The sequence below is a fragment of the Pan paniscus genome, chromosome 1, assembly GCF_029289425.2.
Source record: "Pan paniscus chromosome 1, NHGRI_mPanPan1-v2.0_pri, whole genome shotgun sequence".
Classification (NCBI taxonomy): domain Eukaryota; kingdom Metazoa; phylum Chordata; class Mammalia; order Primates; family Hominidae; genus Pan; species Pan paniscus.
This window is the reverse complement of record NC_073249.2, coordinates 137,584,298-137,603,833: the sequence shown is the minus strand read 5'-3', so window position 1 is coordinate 137,603,833 and position 19,536 is coordinate 137,584,298. Positions and strand designations below refer to the sequence as shown.

Below are 19,536 nucleotides of genomic sequence, written 5' to 3'. Positions count from 1 at the left end.
TTTGCTTTTAAGCTTTGAGTGCAAGTCATTCTTACCCTCTAGAGTAAGTTCAGTTAAGGGCAGTGGCTGTGTTTAATTCATCTTCATACACTTCTCAGCACCTAGTACAGTGCTGTGCATGCAGTATATTTGCTCTCTATACACACACATGCATATGGTTGATTGTTTTTCTAGCTTGCAGGTCTTGCTTCCATTTGATATGAGACTCAGTAACCCCAGCTGAATCACTGAATCCCTCTTGCTATGAACTCTACAGCCGGCTGCATAGAGCTTTGTGTGAAAATAAGCTTATTATCAAAACATTCCACACCTGAAATTCAGTCTGTTCATTGGATGCTAATATCGAGACAATCTTTGAAATCACTAGGCATATATACATTAATTATTGCATCATGTAATAATGCTAAATTGTGAATTAATTTTATCTGTGACTATCTACTAGAAGGATTTCATAGACTGCAAACCAAGTGAACTGAAAAGTGAGGAAATGATGCTTCCTCATCCCCACCATCTAAATGAAAAATTCCCTACTTATTTTTTTCCAGCTGTCTGACTTTTTATGTCAGACAATGTGTTAAATATGCCCTTTCCTTATGTACTGCACCTCTAAAAGAATAGGCAGCTCCATTGTGAGTGTGTCTATTATTTTAGGAAATTGTAGCTGAAAATTAACATGATGCCTCCTCATTCTAGGTTTCTCAAACTGACTCAATCCATGAGACATGTATCATTGTATTCAAAACCTAATGGGCATTTTGTTAGACAACAAATGGTCTCTAAGATTTCCAACAAAAAACTTTGAAACTTCTGGTTGAGAAATCATTAAACCCTCCCACTGGCACACTCCAGTAATTTCATTAATGGTAGTGGACTTGAACGAAGTACTTTCAGTTTCATATTACTCTAAATCCATTACAAATCTGCTTAACCTCTAAATATTTCATCACTGAAGAAATCCCAGCCCTACAACGTTGGAACAGTGAAATATTAGTCCAAGGATCCAGTGAGAGACACAGAAGTGCTAGAAGCCACTCCTCATGAACTAAGGAGAAAAAGAACAGGTAAGAACTTTTACTACTTCTCATCAAGCAGCTTTCTCTTTAGCTCCAAAGGATCTCATCTCAGGGATGTGGAACCTATAAGGTTGTGGCAGGGATGGGAAGGAATTTATAAAGGTCAGTTCATTTTCTCAAACATCATCAGAACCAAATTAGGCTGCAGATGAGCCTGAAGTGGGACGCAGGTCAGATGAAATCCTGGTGTTATCAGGGACAGCATGGCCTTAAGTGACACTACAGTGCTTGTGTTGAATTAGGCACCAGTAGACAGGGGCTAAACTGAGAGTTTGAAATGCACTAGGATAGTCTTTCTCTTTGTTGACATTGTCTGTGTTGACTAGAGACATGATTACATTTCCATTGTCAGTGATGGAGCTTGTTGAATCCTGCTCCTATGCAGCTAACAAATGGAAAGAGCTACAAATGGGTTCTTTTCATAAGGAAAGAACAGCAAAGGTAATGCAGAGTAAGCAGCCCACTGACATGGTTAAAGACAAAGAAAAAACTGAAACTCAGCCTGAAAGATGAAGATTCATGAAAACAGTATACTTTTTATTACACTTGTGAACTTTGTTTCAGAATGGATTACTTTCTTTAGAAATAGTCCAGACTCACTAATTTCCTAGTGCCCACTGATCCCTGTCCCTTAGAAGTGAAATTCAACCCCACTGCTTCACTAAAGTGCTTCCAATTTTGTCTTCTTTTAGTAGAGACTGGGGCCTAAAGTGTTTCCTCTTTAATTCTCCTGTAATGCATCTCTAGAGAAAATATCTTTGCTTATTTTAACCTCTCCATGCAATCAGACTACTTTGATCCTGCCTTCTGGAAAGTCCTCTCCTGAATTCCTTGTCAAGACACTAGCCTCATTCATCGCCTTCTGGTCTGATAGCTCTTTCTCTCTCTCTCTCTCTCTCTCTCTCTCACACACACACACACACACACACACACACACACACACACACACACACACACACCTTCCCAGCCCCTTCTCCTCCTCCTCTCCACTCCTACTATTCCTCCTCTATTTCTCTTTCTCCTACCCTACCAAATGGAAAACAGAACAAAACAGAAATCCTAAAGCTGTATCGCTGGAAATATATTTCATTTGAGCAACTTCCTAGGTAGCTCTCTTTATCTGCCTCTTGATCTTTTAATCCTTATTTCATTATCTGGGGGAAACATTCAGTATTTGCAATTTTGCATTCATACCCTCACTGAGTTAGAGGCTACCTTATTGTGACTCTAATGCAGCTTAAGTTTCAGGGCCCTTCTCTTGGACATGGCCCTTCTCTTGGACATGACCCTTCTCTTGGACATGACCCTTCAGAGCCCTTGGAAGGTTCCTTAGCCATGTGTTTCACATGTTTGTATAGTTTTATAAAATTTGCAAAAAGTATGTTACGTTGTTTCCACTTCCAGAATGGCACCATGAAAAGCTTTATCGATCCTCATTGCGGTGAAATAAGCATAACCACTTGAAGATGGAGGAAGGAACACATTTAAAAATCTTTGGAAATTGTTCTAAGGGTAAACATCAAACTATGAATACTGATTCACTGTATTAGATATATTTATTCACTGTAAGAATAAGTAAATCAATATTGAATTCCTTATACACAGCCAGGATGCAAAATAAATCCTCTAAATCCTATTCTATTTTCCATTAATTGACTAGTGAAAATATTTAATAAGAATCCAAAAAGAAAGTTTTTCACTATAAATTAAATGAAATATTTGAGTTGTGAGCATAGTTGAGTGTTGATGAGGCAGGAAATTAAAGAAAAATACAATTAAAAATAAAAAGAAATAAGTTTTCCTGTATTAGGCTGACTTGTCCCAGAGGCAGCAACAGGCACAGACCAGACCCAGGAAAAGTCTTGATAATATTATCTAAGGTGCTCTGGAGACTCTCCCAGCACTCCCTCAACATAGGAAGAAGAAAAATAAATCTTCCTTTGTTTTATGGAAAAGTTTGTAGATTCCTGTTCTCTGTAACTAGTGATTTCAAGTATTCTGTTTTATCTAAGAAGTAGAGTGAAGGTCATGAGAAGCCTGAATAGGCCTGAACTACAGCTGCCTGGGCACCATAGTGAAGATTATAATATAAACCAGTGCAAGGCTCTTTAGAGCAAAACGTAGATAACAGACATCTGGGTTGCTTGGCAATGGTCATGTGTAATCCTGAGTTTGTCCCGCCTCTATATCCCTGCTTTCATGCCACTGTAAGCTTGCTTCAAGCTAGCCCACCCGCTTTTGTGAAGTGTGTATAAAAGTCAAGTGCTGTCTTTGCATGTGAGTGTGCTGGGGCCTGAGTGTACTCAATAAAAATTCTCCTGTTTTAACCCGAGGTCTCTCTCTCATCCTCCTGGATCCCACAACATTGATAAGTCACTGTCATGCTAACATTTTTGTAATGAGCTACTTTGACAATACTTCCATAATTTTCTCAAATGATACAGATTTTGCCTCATCTCTCTCGCTGTCACACACAAAACTTTTGGCCATAATGGGGAATCTTATGATTCTCCCTTATAATTGCAAAACACTAGAAACTCTCATTTATTTCACCTCTTCTCTTGCAGACAAGGGAACACCCCAGACATGGTATCAGAGATCCACATGACAGGCCCAATGTGTCTCATTGAGAACACTAATGGGCGACTGATGGCGAATCCAGAAGCTCTGAAGATCCTTTCTGCCATTATGCAGCCTGTGGTGGTGGTGGCGACTGTGGGCTGCTAGCGCACAGGAAAATCCTACCTGATTAACAAGCTGGCTCAGAAGAAAAAGGGTGAGTGGCATGAGCAAAGCTCTGCCAAGTCCCTTCTGTCCATCTACACAGTCAGCCTCCATCACGAGGATGTGAAGAGAGAAAGAGATGAGGATGAATATGGAAAGCTAACTTTCCATTCAGTCGGGCTCCTTATCTTCACGCTGCTCTAAGGGATAATTTTAAATTCATTAATTATTCCCATGATACATTAGTTTCCCTTTCAAAAGCACAAATTGTGCCTTTCCTAAAAGGAGTAAGACTGTAATAAAAATAATTAATGTACATAATAATAACTATAATAAACTATACAATGTTTATTACAATTTTTATGCCATAACAGCGAGTTTACAGTGATCTTTAAGGTTGAAAAAATGTTTGTCTGTAGTGGATATTCTTTTTTATTGTTGTAAAAAAAATAACATAAAATTTAACCTCGTAACCATTTTTAAGTGTACAGCTCTGTGGCATTAATTAAATTCACATTGTTATACAGCTGTCACCTCCATCCATATCCAGAAATCTTTCATCTTGCCTAACAAAGTCTGTACTAACTAAACAAAAGCTCCACATAAACCCATTGCCTGCCATCATTCTACATTCTATCTCTATGAATTTTACTACTACAGAAACCTCATATAAGTGGAATCATTCAATATTTGTCCTTTTATGACTGGCTTATTTCAATTCATATGTCTTCAAGGTTCATCAGTGTGTTAGCATGTGTCAAAACTCTTCCTTTTTAAGGCTTAGTAATTGTACGTGTATACTAATTTGTTTATCTCTTCATCTGTCAGTGGACTCTTGGATTGCTTCCACCTTTTGTCTATTATAAATAATGCTAATAGGAACATGGGTGTCTGAATATCTGTTCAAGTCCCTGCTTTCACTTCTTTTGGGAATATACCCAGAAGGGTAATTGCTGGCTCATGCAGTCATTCCATGTTAACTTTTTTTTTTTTAAGAAATCACTATACTATTTTCCACAGTGACTGTACTGTTTTACATTCCCAACAGAAATGCACAAGGGCTCTAATTTCTCTACCTCCTCACCAACATTTTTTATTTTCAGTGTTTTTTTTTGATAGTGGCCATATGAATGGATGTTAAGTAGTATCTCACTATGGTTTTGATTTTCATTTTCCTAATGACTGGTGATACTGAGCATCTTTTCATGTGCTTATTGGCCACCTGTATATCTTCTTTGGGAAAATGTCTATTCAAGTCCTTTATTCATTTATTAATCTGGTTGTTTATCTGTGTTGCTTTGTAAATATTTTTATATTTTCTAGATATAAATCCCTTATCATATACATGTTTAACAAATATTTTCTTACATTCTGTGTGTTGCTTTTTTTTAACTCTGTTGATAGTGTCTGTTAATACACAAAAGTTTTAAATGTTGATGAAGTCAACTAATCTATTTTTTCTTTTATTGTCTATACTTTTGGTTTCTTATTTAAAAAAATCATTGCCAAATCCAATATTATATAACTTTCACCCTTTGTTTTCTTCTACAAATTTTATAGTTTTAACTCTAATGTTTGGTTCTTTGATCCATTTTGAGTTCATATTTGTAAGTTATAAGGTAACAGCCCAACTTTTTTTTAAGGAGATATCTCATTTCCTCAACATCATTTGTTAAAGGGACTCTCCTTTCTTAATTAAATGATCTTGACACCCATACTGGAAATCACTGACCATATATGTCAGAGTTTATTAATGGGCTGTCTTTTCTATTCCATTGGTTTATATGTCAGTCTTTATACCAGTACCACACATGGTTTTGTAATAAGTTTCAGAACTCAGAAACTGTGAGACTCCAACTTTGCTCTTCCTCTCTTCCTTTTTAAGATTATTTTCATAATTAGGGGATCTCTGGAAATTTCATATGAAAGTTATGGTGGATTTTTCTATCTATACAAAGTAATTGGAATGTTGGTAGAATTACCTCAAACCTGTACATCACTTTGGGTAGTAGTGACATCTTAAGAATATTAAGTCTTCCAATTCATAAACGCAGGATGTTTTTCTAATGACTTATGTCATCTACAATTTCTTTAAAGGGTGTTTGAAGTTTTCACTCGACAACTCTTGCGCCTGCTTGGTTAAGCTTATTCCTAGGTGATTTATTCTTTTGATGCTATTAAATGGGATTGTTTTCAAAATTTCCTTTTCTTTTTGTTTAGGAAGGAAATTAGAATTCCTGTTCTAATTCTATTTTTATACACTAGCAACTGATTTCTCCATATTGGCTTTGCATCCTGCAACTTTGATGAATTCTTTTAATAGTTCTAATAGTTTTTTGTTGAATATTTAATGTTTTCCACAAATTAGATACTACCGTCGGCAGACAGAGATAATTTTACTTTTTCATTATCAGTTAGGGTGCCTCCTTTATGCTTTTCTTGTCTAATTACTCTGGATAGGACTTGCAGTGTTCTGTGGAACGCAATTGGCAAAAATAGGCATCCTTTTCTTGTTCCTGATGTTACAGGAAAAGCTATGACACTTCATCATTAAACGTGAAGTGAGCTGTGGGTTTTTAATATATGGCCTTTATTATGTTGAGGTATTGTCTTTCTATTTCTACTTTGTTGATTATTTTTATCATGAAAGCCTCCTGAATTTTTCCATGCATTGGATATTCAAATTTCCTATTTCTTTGATTTTAAGTAAGGTGAATACTGATTGTTGTTTCAGTTCTCTCTCTTAACCTTAAAATACGCTACCTTTTCCTTCAGTTGCTAGAACTGCCTGTTACTAAATCCCCATCTCTGGTCTCCTCCCTCCCTTGCAGGCTTCTCTCTGGGCTCCACAGTGCAGTCTCACACTAAAGGAATCTGGATGTGGTGTATGCCCCATCCCAAGAAGCCAGGCCACATCCTAGTTCTGCTGGACACCGAGGGTCTGGGAGATGTAGAGAAGGTGAGACTCAAGGATCCAATTGTGGAGTGAGCCCCTCTTCTCTGAATATTTTATGCACTGTTTAATTGTTTATTAACCATTAACTACAGGCTGTAATATGTGTGGGTTAACACAGATGCATAAAGGGAGCACAAATAATCCCAGTGTCATGAGTCTTATCCTGCACAGAACTTTAGTTAAGAATTTGGGTGCTAAAGCCCCGTGACTTTGTATTTAAATTTAAATTCTGTCACTAATTCAGTAGCCTGAGAAAATTGACTTATTTTAGCCTCAGCATTCTAAGCTTTAAAATGTATGGAAAAGACCTATGTTGGCCACATAGTATAATTTTGAATATTTAATAAGAAAATACATGTCAGGTGTATATTAATTATTCGATAAAACAGCAACTAATAGTACCAATCTTATATGTGAATTCTGTTATTGAAAAAAGAAGAGAAAATTTTAAATTTACATTGTACTCAGGCCTTAAAATGCCCACCAACCTTGAATTTTAATTTTACAATTATCTGTTGATGATCATTAGAAGACCTAGTAAGGATCATTGTAACCCAAATCATTCATCGAAAAACTACCCAAAAGCCACATCCTACTGAGAATACTTTTTGTATGTGGCTTCTTTGATAGGTCATTAGTGCTAAAGAACAAACAAAAAAAACCCAAAAACTCTCCAACATATGAACATGGTTTTACTACTCTTACTCTGGAAAGTGCTGTGACTACGAAACGTGCTCCTGACTCCAGTGTGTCTTGACTTCCAGGGTGACAACCAGAACGACTCCTGGATCTTTGCCCTGGCCGTCCTCCTGAACAGCACTTCCATGTACAATAGCATGGGAACCATTAACCAGCAGGCCATGGACCAACTGCAGTATCCTTTGTGACCCAGAACAGCACCAAGGTCAGAGGTCACCTGTATTCATAAACCAGCTGCCTGACTGTGAATCCTGATGAATCAAGCTCAAAAGGAGAAAACATAAAATACATAAAGTACAGAGGAGTGATCCCATATATCCACTTTAGACTTGACACTTAGGTTAAGAACAAAGGAAAATGGAAGGTTTGGGAATGTGTTGAACTAATATGGGATGAGGTCCATGTTCATTTTGTCACATCTTTAGTTAGCTACTCAGCTATGTGACAGAGCTGACACATCGAGTCCAACCAAAATCTTCACCTGATGAGAATGAGAATGAGGATTCAGCTGACTTTGCGAGCTTCTTCCCAGACTTTGTGTCGACACTGAGAGATTTCTAGCATTACAGAAAGCGCTTTTGGACAAAACTGTGATAAAATAAACTAAATGGAGGACTCTTTTTTTATTGGAATAGTGTCATTTGTTTCATACATATTGATCAAATGCTTACTATGAATAGACTGAAGATACAGATATAAATGAAATAGATATGGTTCCTGTCCTCATGTTGCTTGGGGTTAAAATGGATGCAAACATTCAATTAACACAAGTCTATGTAATCTAGTACAAGAACTCTCAAATGTTGGTATGCATACGTATCTTCTGAGGATCTTACCAAAGACAAAAGTCTAATTCAATAGATCTTGGACAGGGTCTAAGAGTCTGTATTTCTAAAAAAATAAAAAATAAAAAGAGAATTACAGGGAATAGAGACTTTCTTTACTACAAGAAACATTAGCATTTGTTCTCCATATGCAGGTCTAGAGAGCCTGGTGCTGACCTACGTCAATGCCATCAGCAGTGGGGATCTACCCTGCATGGAGAACGCAGTCCTGGCCTTGGCCCAGATAGAGAACTCAGCCGCAGTGCAAAAGGCTATTGCCCACTATGAAAAGCAGATGGGCCAGAAGGTGCAGCTGCCCACGGAAACCCTCCAGGAGCTGCTGGACCTGCACAGGGACAGTGAGAGCAAGGCCACTGAAGTTTTCATCAGGAGTTCCTTCAAAGATGTGGACCATCTATTTCAAAAGGAGTTAGCGGTAATTTTTGTCTCGAATTTATATGGTTTAGGGTCATGGAAGACAAAGTACTACAAAGAAAGAAAACGAGTATTATTTTGATAGAAGTAATTCTTCCTAGCTTGCATAATGGTGACAACAACAGATTTGTAATCACATCAATCAAAAGGACCAACTGTATTATTACAGACTCAAAGTTTTAAAACGTTTTTTCCTGAATAATTTTCCCTTTACCTAAATGCATACAACTGACAACCAGAGCTTCTAATAAAATTACCTGCCCACTCTTCTCAGACTGATTTGCTATTCTAGCCAAACACAAAGAAAATTTTCATCCTGCTTATCTTGAGCAGGCTTCTGTTCAGCCACATTTATTCCATATGAAATCATTAGTTCAATATGCAAAACCAGAGTTTTCCTCTAACGGTTGACATAAAGCTATCAATCTCGGTCCTCAACCTCACCTCCAAAAAGAAAGTGACTTCAGCAGAAAGTGGGGTCAGGAGAAAGAGTGTGGTCCTGGTGAGGAGCCTGTCAGTTTCTCCAGCATCATTGACTTTTATTTTCAGAAGTCATTCCCGAAATTCTGAGGTCAAGCTAACATCCTTTCCCTGTTACTCTTTTTACTTCCTATTTTTACATTAAAGGCCCAGCTAGACAAAAAGCGGGATGACTTTTGTAAACAGAATCAGGAAGCATCATCAGATCATTGCTCAGCTTTACTTCAGGACATTTTCAGTCCTCTAGAAGAAGAAGTGAAGGCGGGAATTTATTCGAAACCAGGGGGCTATCATCTCTTTATTCAGAAGTTACAAGACCTGGAGAAAAAGTACTATGAGGAACCGAGGAAGGGGACACAGGTAACCAAGATTCATCTGTCGATTATGGAAACCTGCTGACCTACCTCCTACAAACACCAAGGTGACCAAGCTTCACTGCACACAGATGTGCTTTTTTGTTTGCATAACATTCATGCTTTTATTCAATAACATATGCAAACAGTCTGTTATTCCAGATATGCCCTAGGTGCTCATCAAAGAGAGTGCAGTCAATTAACTATTAAGTTATAAATTCAATTAGCAGATGAAGCACAAAGTTATTATTGTCATCATTACAGCTGGGCTTTTCCTGTTGCAAGAGACAGGAACCTAATGATGGCTGCTTAAACAAAAATGTAATTCATTGATTTAGGCTGCAAACTGGCTTTAAAGGACAGGTGGGTCTAAGGTTTCAAGCAATGTCATGAACTGTCTCTCTGTCCAGTGTTCCCCCATCCCCACAGTTTTCTCCCTCCCACCCTCCCTCTATCTGAGTCACTCTGATATTTGCTTTCTCAATGATGGCTTCATTCCCCAGCAGGTTCAGCCCATATGGGACCACAGCATTAACAGTTCCAAACTTAGAGCCCTTAATCTAAACAGGACAGAGACTCTCCTTTTCCCAGTATCTATATTAGCCTACTAAAAATGACTGCTAAGTAGGATGCTCTGATCAGCTTGCCAGGAGCATGTGCCTCTCGCTCTGACAGGGAATTTGACCACCAAGGACAACAGGGCAAAGGAAAGAATTCCCAGAGGAAAGGATGGCAGGAAGACAAACAGGAACACCTACTTACAGCCGTCTCCTACTTCTCACTTTGTGTTCTCTGGGTCCTAAGGCTGAAGAGATTCTGCAGACATACTTGAAATCCAAGGAGTCTATGACTGATGCAATTCTCCAGACAGACCAGACTCTCACAGAAAAGGAAAAGGAGATTGAAGGTGAGGAGTGAGTTAAGAGATTAGATGGCCTCAAAAGCTCCAAAAATTGAAATAACTTGACTGGATAAACATGGGACCCTTTAACTAGAGCAAGATCCACAAAGGTGTGTCTTACTTGCCGAGGTCATCTCTGAGTAGGGCATATGCAGTCAGCAACAACAACAGGTAAGTGTATAAGGAAGAATGAGGCAACAAGATAACCCCACACAAATTTTCCTTCTTCCTTTTCCTCCACAGTGGAATGTGTGAAAGCTGAGTCCGCACAGGCTTCAGCAAAAATGTTGCAGCAAATGCAAAGAAAGAATGAGCAGATGATGGAACAGAAGGAGAGGAGTTATCAGGAACACTTGAAACAACTGACTGAGAAGATGGAAAGGGACAGGGCCCAGTTGCTGGAAGAGCAAGAGAGGACCCTCGCTCTTAAACTTCAGGTGTCTAATTGCATCACCTTGAGGTTTCTGTTTTTCTGTTTTCTCTCCATTCTCCCCGATCACAGACTTACTGTGGCAGAGAGAACATGAAGCCCAGGGGAAGAACCCTGCTTGCTTACTTGTACTTTTCAATTCCTGTCTGTCCAGCCTGAACTGGCTACTGCCAAGTCTGGTCACTAAACTGCAAATATTGCAGTTGTGTCACATTCAGTGCTTTATCTATATATCCTTCATTTCAAGGCAGCTATTATCTGCTAGCCATCATTAAAGTATCTGTATCTCTTGCTTAATACCATATGAAGCAAGAACTATATTCTTGTTACTTAGGAGAAGAAACAAAGTTTCCAAAAATAATAAATAGAGTCACACAGCTAGTAAATGTATCAAAGCTGTCTTCATCACTTAGTGGAATCCACAATGATTATTTTTTTCTGTGACACCTAGTATGAAATTAAACTTAAGGAAACATTTATGAGCAGAAAGGCTCCTAACCCTCACACCTGTGTGATACTCTGCTAATTCTGACGATTTTTTATGTCCTGCTCCCAGTTTGTTTTGAGTTGTGAGCTATATGCAGAAACTCAGTATGGTCAGTCTGGCACTCAGATTTCTTACCTATCTTCTGCTACCCCTGACACCAAGGTGTGGCAGCTTAGATCAAATTTCCTAATCCATGATTCATATACCTTATGAGATTTTGAGGATACTTTGTTTATTTCTGTGTTATGTTATATACATACTAGTGTAAGGAACATGGCTGTGCTTTGGTCAAGGATAGGCCAAAGTACAATGTTTACATCTTGCATGACTCAGCGAGTCTAGAGCACAGGTGTATAACTCCACTTGTCATCACAGCCATGCAGACATAACATAAAGAAGCTCACCACCATAGCCATAACATAGGGAAGGCCATCACTTGGCTCTAAGCCACTATTGTCTATAAAAGGTATAATTCCCTGTTGACACTGTGCAGGTGCTGGTGCCCAAAGAGAAAGCCAAAGCTGTCCCTCTTTGCAGACAGACAGAGAGGAACCAGGACACAGCTCAGGCAATTCGTGCCTAGAGAGAGAGAAAGAGTTGAGCTGCTGACCCTGAAGGCAGGGAAGAGCCGGCTGCACAGCTGTGTGGGGGGCTGCCAGGCTAAGCAGCCAAGACAAGGCAGACAGTGTAGACAGCTAGTGTGAGAAAGCTGTTAAGAGCTGGTGCTGAATAAAATTATATTCACCTGCCCATGGCCCGCTGAGTATTCTTTCGGCTCATCCGCCCATTCCCTCCCGACCTCAACATGATCTGTGGCATAGTTGTGAGCCTGACAAATAGTAAACGTGTAGGTAGGTATATAAAAGAATGTATAATGCATAGATAAGAGTTGAAGCCAAACATGATCAAGATTGCCCACCAAGGCTGTATACAATTAATGGTGGGAAAATCAATGGTGGGTAATTTAGGTTCATCAAACATAGCAAAATGTATGGCTGAAACTCTCTCTTAGCTAAAGGATTCGCAGGAGAAGAAATCACTGAGCCTGGATGCCCAAGCAAAAGTATAATGAAAATAAAGGCTAGAGAAAAGTTTAAGAGAAAATTAAATAACAAATCATTGAATGTGGAAACCAGATAGAATATTTCAATTTTCCCGATGCCACACTTTATTCAGCCTCCGTTTGTCCCTCTTTAGGAACAACAGCGACTACTAAAAGAGAGATTTGAAAACGTAAGCAGAAGAATCCAAAATGAGATACAGAATCTCCAGAGGACAATGATACAACCAAGGACATGTACCAAAAACTAAAGACCAGAGCCTTCCTGTCACCCCTACCCAAGGCATAATTGAAACAATTTTAGAATTTGGAACAAGCGTCACTACATTTGATAATAATTAGATCTTGCATCATAACACCAAAATTTATAAAGGCATGCAGTACAATGATCAAAATCATGTTTTTTCCAAAAAAAAAAAAAAAAGACTGTAAATTGCGCAACAAAGATGCATTTACCTCTGTACCAACTCAGGAAGGTTCATGAGCTGGTACCACCCAGGAGTTTATTCTTCCAGAAGACCAGCAGTAGACAAATGGGTACTGAGGAGAGTCTTAGGTAAAAGTCTTGGGAAATATTTGGGCATTGGTCTGGCCAAGTCTACAATGTCCCAATATCAAGGACAAACACCCTGGCTTCTTAGTGAAGACAATGTACAGTTATCCATTAGATCAGGGCTACACAGTCTATGAGCAATAATGTGATTTGTGGACATTGCCCATGTATTGTCCTCACTGATGATTTCAAGCTAAAGCAAACCACCTTATACAGAGATCTAGAATCCCTTTATGTTCTCCAGAGGTAGGTGGAAGAAACCATGAGCAGGAGCAGGAATTGAGTGATAAACAAATGGGCTAAAGAAGAAAACTTTTCTTATTGTTCAGTTCATCCAGATTATAACTTCAATGGGACACTTTAGACCATTAGACAGTTGACACTGGATTAAACAAAGTCACATAATGCCAATTACACACTGTATTTATGGCAATGTATAATTTGCAAAGATTGACTTTAAAAGATGCTGTGTAACAGAACTGAATTAATTCAATTACTTATTATTTAGAATGCTAAAGCTTATGCTAGTCTTTTCTAATTCTTAACACTCATACTTGAAATCTTGCTGAGTTTCCCCAGAAGAGAATATCGGATGTTTTTTGACATTTTTGACCCATTTAATAATGTTCTTGTGTTTACTTAGTATACATAGACTTTATCTCATGTGTCAAAAGTCCTAGGAAAGTGGTTGATGTTTCTTATAGCAATTAAAAATTATTTCTGAACTGTAAATACAATGTATTTCACTAGGCTTCTTATTTCTGATTAAGTTTTCTTTTTGCAGTTATTTTTGTCAGAAAAGAAGGTTTTAGTCTTTATAGCAATGGTTGGCACTGAAAATACCAGATAGTAACTATTTATGACTTCGCAGGTCATACAGTCTGTCTCAAGTACTCAGCTCTGCATGTAGTGCAAATGCAGCCATAGAAAATACATAAACCAATAGGTGTGGCTATGTTCCAATCAATTTTTATTTTCAATAACAGGATGGCACCCATAAGCCATAGTTTGCAGAACTCTGATTTACAGACACATTGGTCAAAGTTTTATATACCGGCCTTGTGTAACTCACACATATAAAAATCATATGGATTAGATTATATATATTACAATCTTGAAAAAACTATGTGGTTATTCAAAATAACACAGTGAGAAAAAAGGAGGGAAGCAGTTAATGCCATTAAATCCACATTAATAATTCTGTCTTTTCTAATTGCTTTGAGGCCTTTTATTACCTTGAGCTACCTCTGATCCAATCACATGGCAAATGCCTCCTTTCACAATAGAGCATGGTGCTGTTTCCTCACTTGAACTGAAACTTCATAGAAGACCAGGTGAGACCACAGAATACTAGATGAAATGTTCATGTAGGTAAGCTTTATATTTTCTTCCAAGCTCCATTGCTACAAAGGTGTAAATAAAATACATTTTTATGAGTTGAAGTAACTTCATGGTAGAAAATAATAACTCTGCCTTCAAAAGCAAATAATGGTTTCTTTGTTAACCAATAAAGCATAAAAAAATGAAAAATCAGCAAAACTGAGTTACTTCCTCCCCAGTTTGGTAGCATTAATATTTAGACCACATTCCAAAGCATCTGACTTGGTTTAGTACTTTTCTCTAGCATATGCCAGAATAGAATCAAGCTCTCTCCAGGGAGGCATGTTGCTTTCCTGCCCTTAGACCCTCCAATGGTGTGCAAGGGTGCAGGCTATGGTGAGTGGGGCCAGGAAATCACCAGGCCCCTGGATGGCATGCTTGGGTCCCAGTGGCAGGTGACCTGGGCCTGCTGTCAGACTTCCTGATGTTGCATGCACATGCCCACAGCTACAGTTGAGGCAGCATGATCCCCAGGCCCTGGGCAGCATGTTTGCATGGTGGGTGGTGTGAGAGCCTGTCCTCAGGACACAGAACAGTGTCTGGGTAGACCAGCTCCAGGACCATTGGAGGCACATGCAGATGCTTGGTGGCCCTGCTTCGGGTGGAAGGTTGAGAGGGTTGCTGTCGGTGGCAGTGGCCCCAGGCAAGTGACTTTCAGAAACTGAGGAGTGTGCATTTAGGCTCCCTTTGTCCTGGGGGCAGCCTCCCTGGTGTGGTGCACTGCTGTTCCTTACTGCACCACTGGATTCAGCCCACGGGACAAAGTTGCAGCCCTCTGGGTGGAAATGAAGAGATGTCCGCAGGGTTCCAGGGACGTGGAGATGATGGGGCTGTTCGCCCCAGAGCAAGATACAGTCTGATGGGGGCTGGGCTTTCAAAATAGTGCTGCGCGGCAGCTCCTTGAGTCTTGGGAGTGTCAGTTACCTAAACCAATGCAGGCCGTTTGCCTGATTGCAATGGAAAGCCAAACAAGGAAGCACAAGGGTTTTTTAGAGGGAAAGGTTTATTTTTAGTCGACTAGGAAGTAGATGGGAGAAATGTTCAAATTTGTCTCTCAGATCTGGGGGTTGGGGCAGGTTTTATAGACAGAGGATAATGAGGTGCGATCTGACTGCATCGTGCCGTGAGGTGATGTCAGGGCTGGATCTGATCAGATCACAGATTAAGCCCTGAGGTGTCTCCTTCTTAAATCAGCCCTGCTCCTTGGTCCAAGTACTTAGGTTCCACCGTGGTTGCATGCCAAGTGTATCTAGGCATGCTCAGGTAACATAACTTGAAACCAGGTGTCCATGGCAACTGTAAAACAACGCATTATTTTATTACACAAACTTGAACCACATTGGGCTGGTTCTGCAGTTCCAAGTCCCCTTTTTTTGGTTTTTCATTTCTCAATCTTGAGGGAGAATGGGCGACAAGCACTCTAGCACTTCCGGCTGATTGGGGCACAGACCTTGGTTAGAGGAATAAAATTGTTTAGCACGGTGTTGTACGACTTCCCTGATATCAGGGTAATGTTTCAGAAGGAGTTGTTTGATTCAATTTTAGGAAAATGCCTAAAGTGTTAGCAACTTAAACATTTTCTTCCAGAGAACAGAAAGAATGCTCAGGTTTTATAGCCAAAGTTCCCATGCAGGTTCCCAATCAGGTCCGTTCATTCAATTGAGAATTAAAACTCGAAACTCACTTAGTTCTGATTGGTCAACCCAGCTGAGTGCTAATGGGTCAATACAGCTGAGCCCCGATTGACAGAGGCAGGTGAGCTGAAGAGCCCCAAAATAATAAGGTATGTGTTTTGGGTGAACTCAGAACATGTGTGTGTCCCCTCGTTAGCAAATGGCCCCTTGGCTCAACTTGAAATGCAGGCCCAGTTAGCCACTCAGGATGCATCTTGAAAGATTGGCTCAAACTTGTTGGCAGACAGCACTGCATTCCATCATGGCATGGAAGTAATTAGCTAGGTGCTTCAGGTTTATCTGGTCTCTTCTAGGGATCCTGGTGGCAGAGCAGTGGCCAATTGAGCAACTAGAGCCATTTACTTACAAAGGCACTCAGGTACCTGTTAGATTCTAATCAAAGTCTCGTAGGTTATGTTGATTCTGGTTCCTGTCTGGAGTAAATTTAAAGTCACATGGGTTAGGTCAGCATGATCCAAGTCTCTTGAAGATATCTGTTAAAACAGGCTAGAAGAGCTGGGCGCAGTGGCTCACACCTGTAATCTCAGCACACTGGGAGGCCGAAGTGGGCAGATCACCTGAGGTCAGGAGTTTGAGACCAGCCTGAGCAACATGAAGAAAATGCATCTCTACTAAAAATACAAAACTAGCCGGGTGTGGTGGTGCGTGCCTGTAATCCCAGCCACTCGGGAGGCTGAGGCAGGAGAATCGCTTGAACCAAGGAGGTGGAGGTTGCAGTGAGCCGAGATCCCACCATTGCACTCCAGCCTGGGCAACAAGAGCAAAACTCCATCTCAAAAAAAAAAAACAAAAAAAAAAAACACAAACAAAAAAACGAACAACAAAAAACCAGGCTAGAACAATTTCAGGAGTACCCAAATGATTAGCCCAAATAGAAGGATCATTTCAGATCTGTAGGATAGAACACAGAAGGTATCCTAGACTAGAGACAAAAGCCAACTTAAAATATCTGGAAATTGTACATTAAACCAGGAAGTCCAGCCAGGAGGCTTTTTGAAGGGTTCCCTTTCAGAGATTTGGCTAACTTTAGGATCTTAGATGTTTCCAATTCAATCTAATTGGATGTATTTACCCAGGTGCAGCAGCAAATGTTAGCAACAGCACAAACATCACCCTGTACAGCAAGGAGATAGTCGAAAACAATGTAGTTGTCTAGGACCACATGAGCAAGGGAGTTTGGGACTTCTGCTGTGCTCTGATGGTTTGGCCAGTAGAGCAGGTCATTCTATTAACAGTACAAGAAAGATTTCTGACCATATATTCATTCCAAGCAAGGCATAGTCCAAACCCGGACCCCAGTAACCTTCCTGATCTAGCTGCTTTGCTAGAGTTAATCCTTCTGGGTAAATCACATCTTTGGTAATATCCCCAGCTATAATCTAAAGATTATCATTGGTGTTCAGTTGTGTCTCCAAGACTCTCAGGTAGCTCTTTGGGTAGCAGTGGTGAGACTAGCTGAATAGATTAAAAATTGGGTTATTCATTTCTGTAGCCAAATCTCCTGGTGAGAATAACCTAAATATTATTTTTGCCTTTTGGTAAAAGGAAATATGGGCCTGATAGGTTTCTAAGAAGTCTTCAGGCTCATGTGCTTCGTCACTATTTCTTTATCCCACCAAATGTTCCCTTATCAGACATTGAAACCCCATCTCTCCCACATCCTGTTTGTCCTATATTCTTAAAACTCCCACATGAAACACCTTCTTTCTGTAAGGATTGATGGTGGTGTTGTTTCCATGACCAAATCCAGACTGATTCACCAACATTTTGTATAAGAATAAAATTCTAATAGAGAATGATTCCAACATTCCCAAAAGCGTTCACTGTTCTGTGCCCCTACACTTTTCCCACAGTATGAGTACTGGGTAAAAACAGATGAGTGTTTTGACTAGAAGATGGTGTCTATAAAGCCATGGTCTGACAACATTGATTTAGACTATTTTTATTCTATACAGATACACAATGCTATGTAACTTCTTTGTATACTCTCTCATCCTGAACACACATTTTATAAATATGTATGAAATTTCAAAACAGGCCTGGCATGGTGCCTCATGCCTATAATTCAGCACTTTAGGAGACCAAGGCAGGTGGATCGCTTGAATCTAGGAGTTTGAGACCAGCCTGGGAAACATGGCAAGACCCCATCTTTACCAAAAAAAAAAAAAAAAAAAAAAAAATAGTCAGATGTTGTAGTGCATGCCTGTGGTCCCAGCTATTTGAAAGGCTTAGGCAGGAGGATCACTTGAGCTGGGGAGACAGAGGGTGCAAAGAGCTCAGATGGCACCACTGCACGCCAGCCTGGGTGACAGACCCAGACTCTGTCTCAAAAAAAAAAAAAAAAATCAAAACAGAAATTAGGAAAAATATTTGTTAAACTCAACTCTTTATTATGTTAAAAAGAATTTTGATAATTTCAACAAATGGTTTATTTGGAATTTCCTATAACACTAACTGTACACGGATATGTTACAATGCATTGCATTATTTTGTACTGATTGCTAATAGCAACTGGATGAGCAAAATCATAATTAAATTGCAAGAAAATTAATATTCAATACATAATTGATTAGATGAAACAGGAAAATCTTACAAAACAATGTATAATAATGCAGCTGCAAAAGAAACACTATTTTCTCACACTATTAATTTTTTTATTATATGCTCCAACAAGAACATTGTTTACTATGTTATACTTGGTTCACAGTGCAGTCTTCTCTTGATAATCATATCATGTTCTATTAAATGGAATTCTCTTGACTGGGGTTTCTACATTTTTTAAAATGTGAATTAATATTAGGAAGGATGTGAATCTGAGTAGTCATAGAAAGGGTTAGCATTGTGGACAACATTATTTTAATTCCAAGAGCTCTCTGTTTCTTGCTACTTCCATGATATTTGGCAATAATTAGGGGCAATTGTTTCCAAATGGTTCTTAAGTCCCCTACACTTCACCCAATGGTGGGAACAGTGACAAAACAAGAAACAGGTAAAGTCAGTGGAACTCCTGCTTCAATCAGAGCAATTCCACTTCTTATTTGTTTCCTGTACTAGCATTTCATGCACAGTTTTATTTGCAAAAAATGTTCCGGTGCTACCGTAATTTTGAAAAACACTGATAAAGGGCATGGGTGCTAATTAGCTATTAACAATAAAGATTTAATTAACAAAACATGCGATCTTTGACTCAGAAAATAGTGGATATTCTAAAGATTTCCTATCTTTTTTTTACCTTCTATTATGCAGATATGTGGGTATATCTCATATTACATAATTTCTGGATCCTTGCTGGATTTCACATTGAGCCTTATTAGAAAATTAGTAATACATTTGTTCTGACCAAAAAATGGCTCAAAAATATAATGGAAATAAGCTTTACTCTATTTTAAAAGAAAGCTAGTATTTTCATTAAAATATGCAAATGCACTATGACTTTTAATACAATTAAAATACATAGCAATGAACTGACAGAATACACTGGATTAGA

General features: G+C 39.1%; 1 protein-coding gene and 1 pseudogene across 1 annotated transcript in view; one reads left to right on the top strand and one right to left on the bottom strand.

Annotated features, from left to right (window-relative positions):
* Nucleotides 1-19,536, bottom strand: part of GBP5 (guanylate binding protein 5) — a 175,979-nt gene that overhangs the window by 115,341 nt on the left and 41,102 nt on the right.
* On the top strand, nt 862-13,707 carry LOC100968301 (guanylate-binding protein 1-like; annotated as a pseudogene).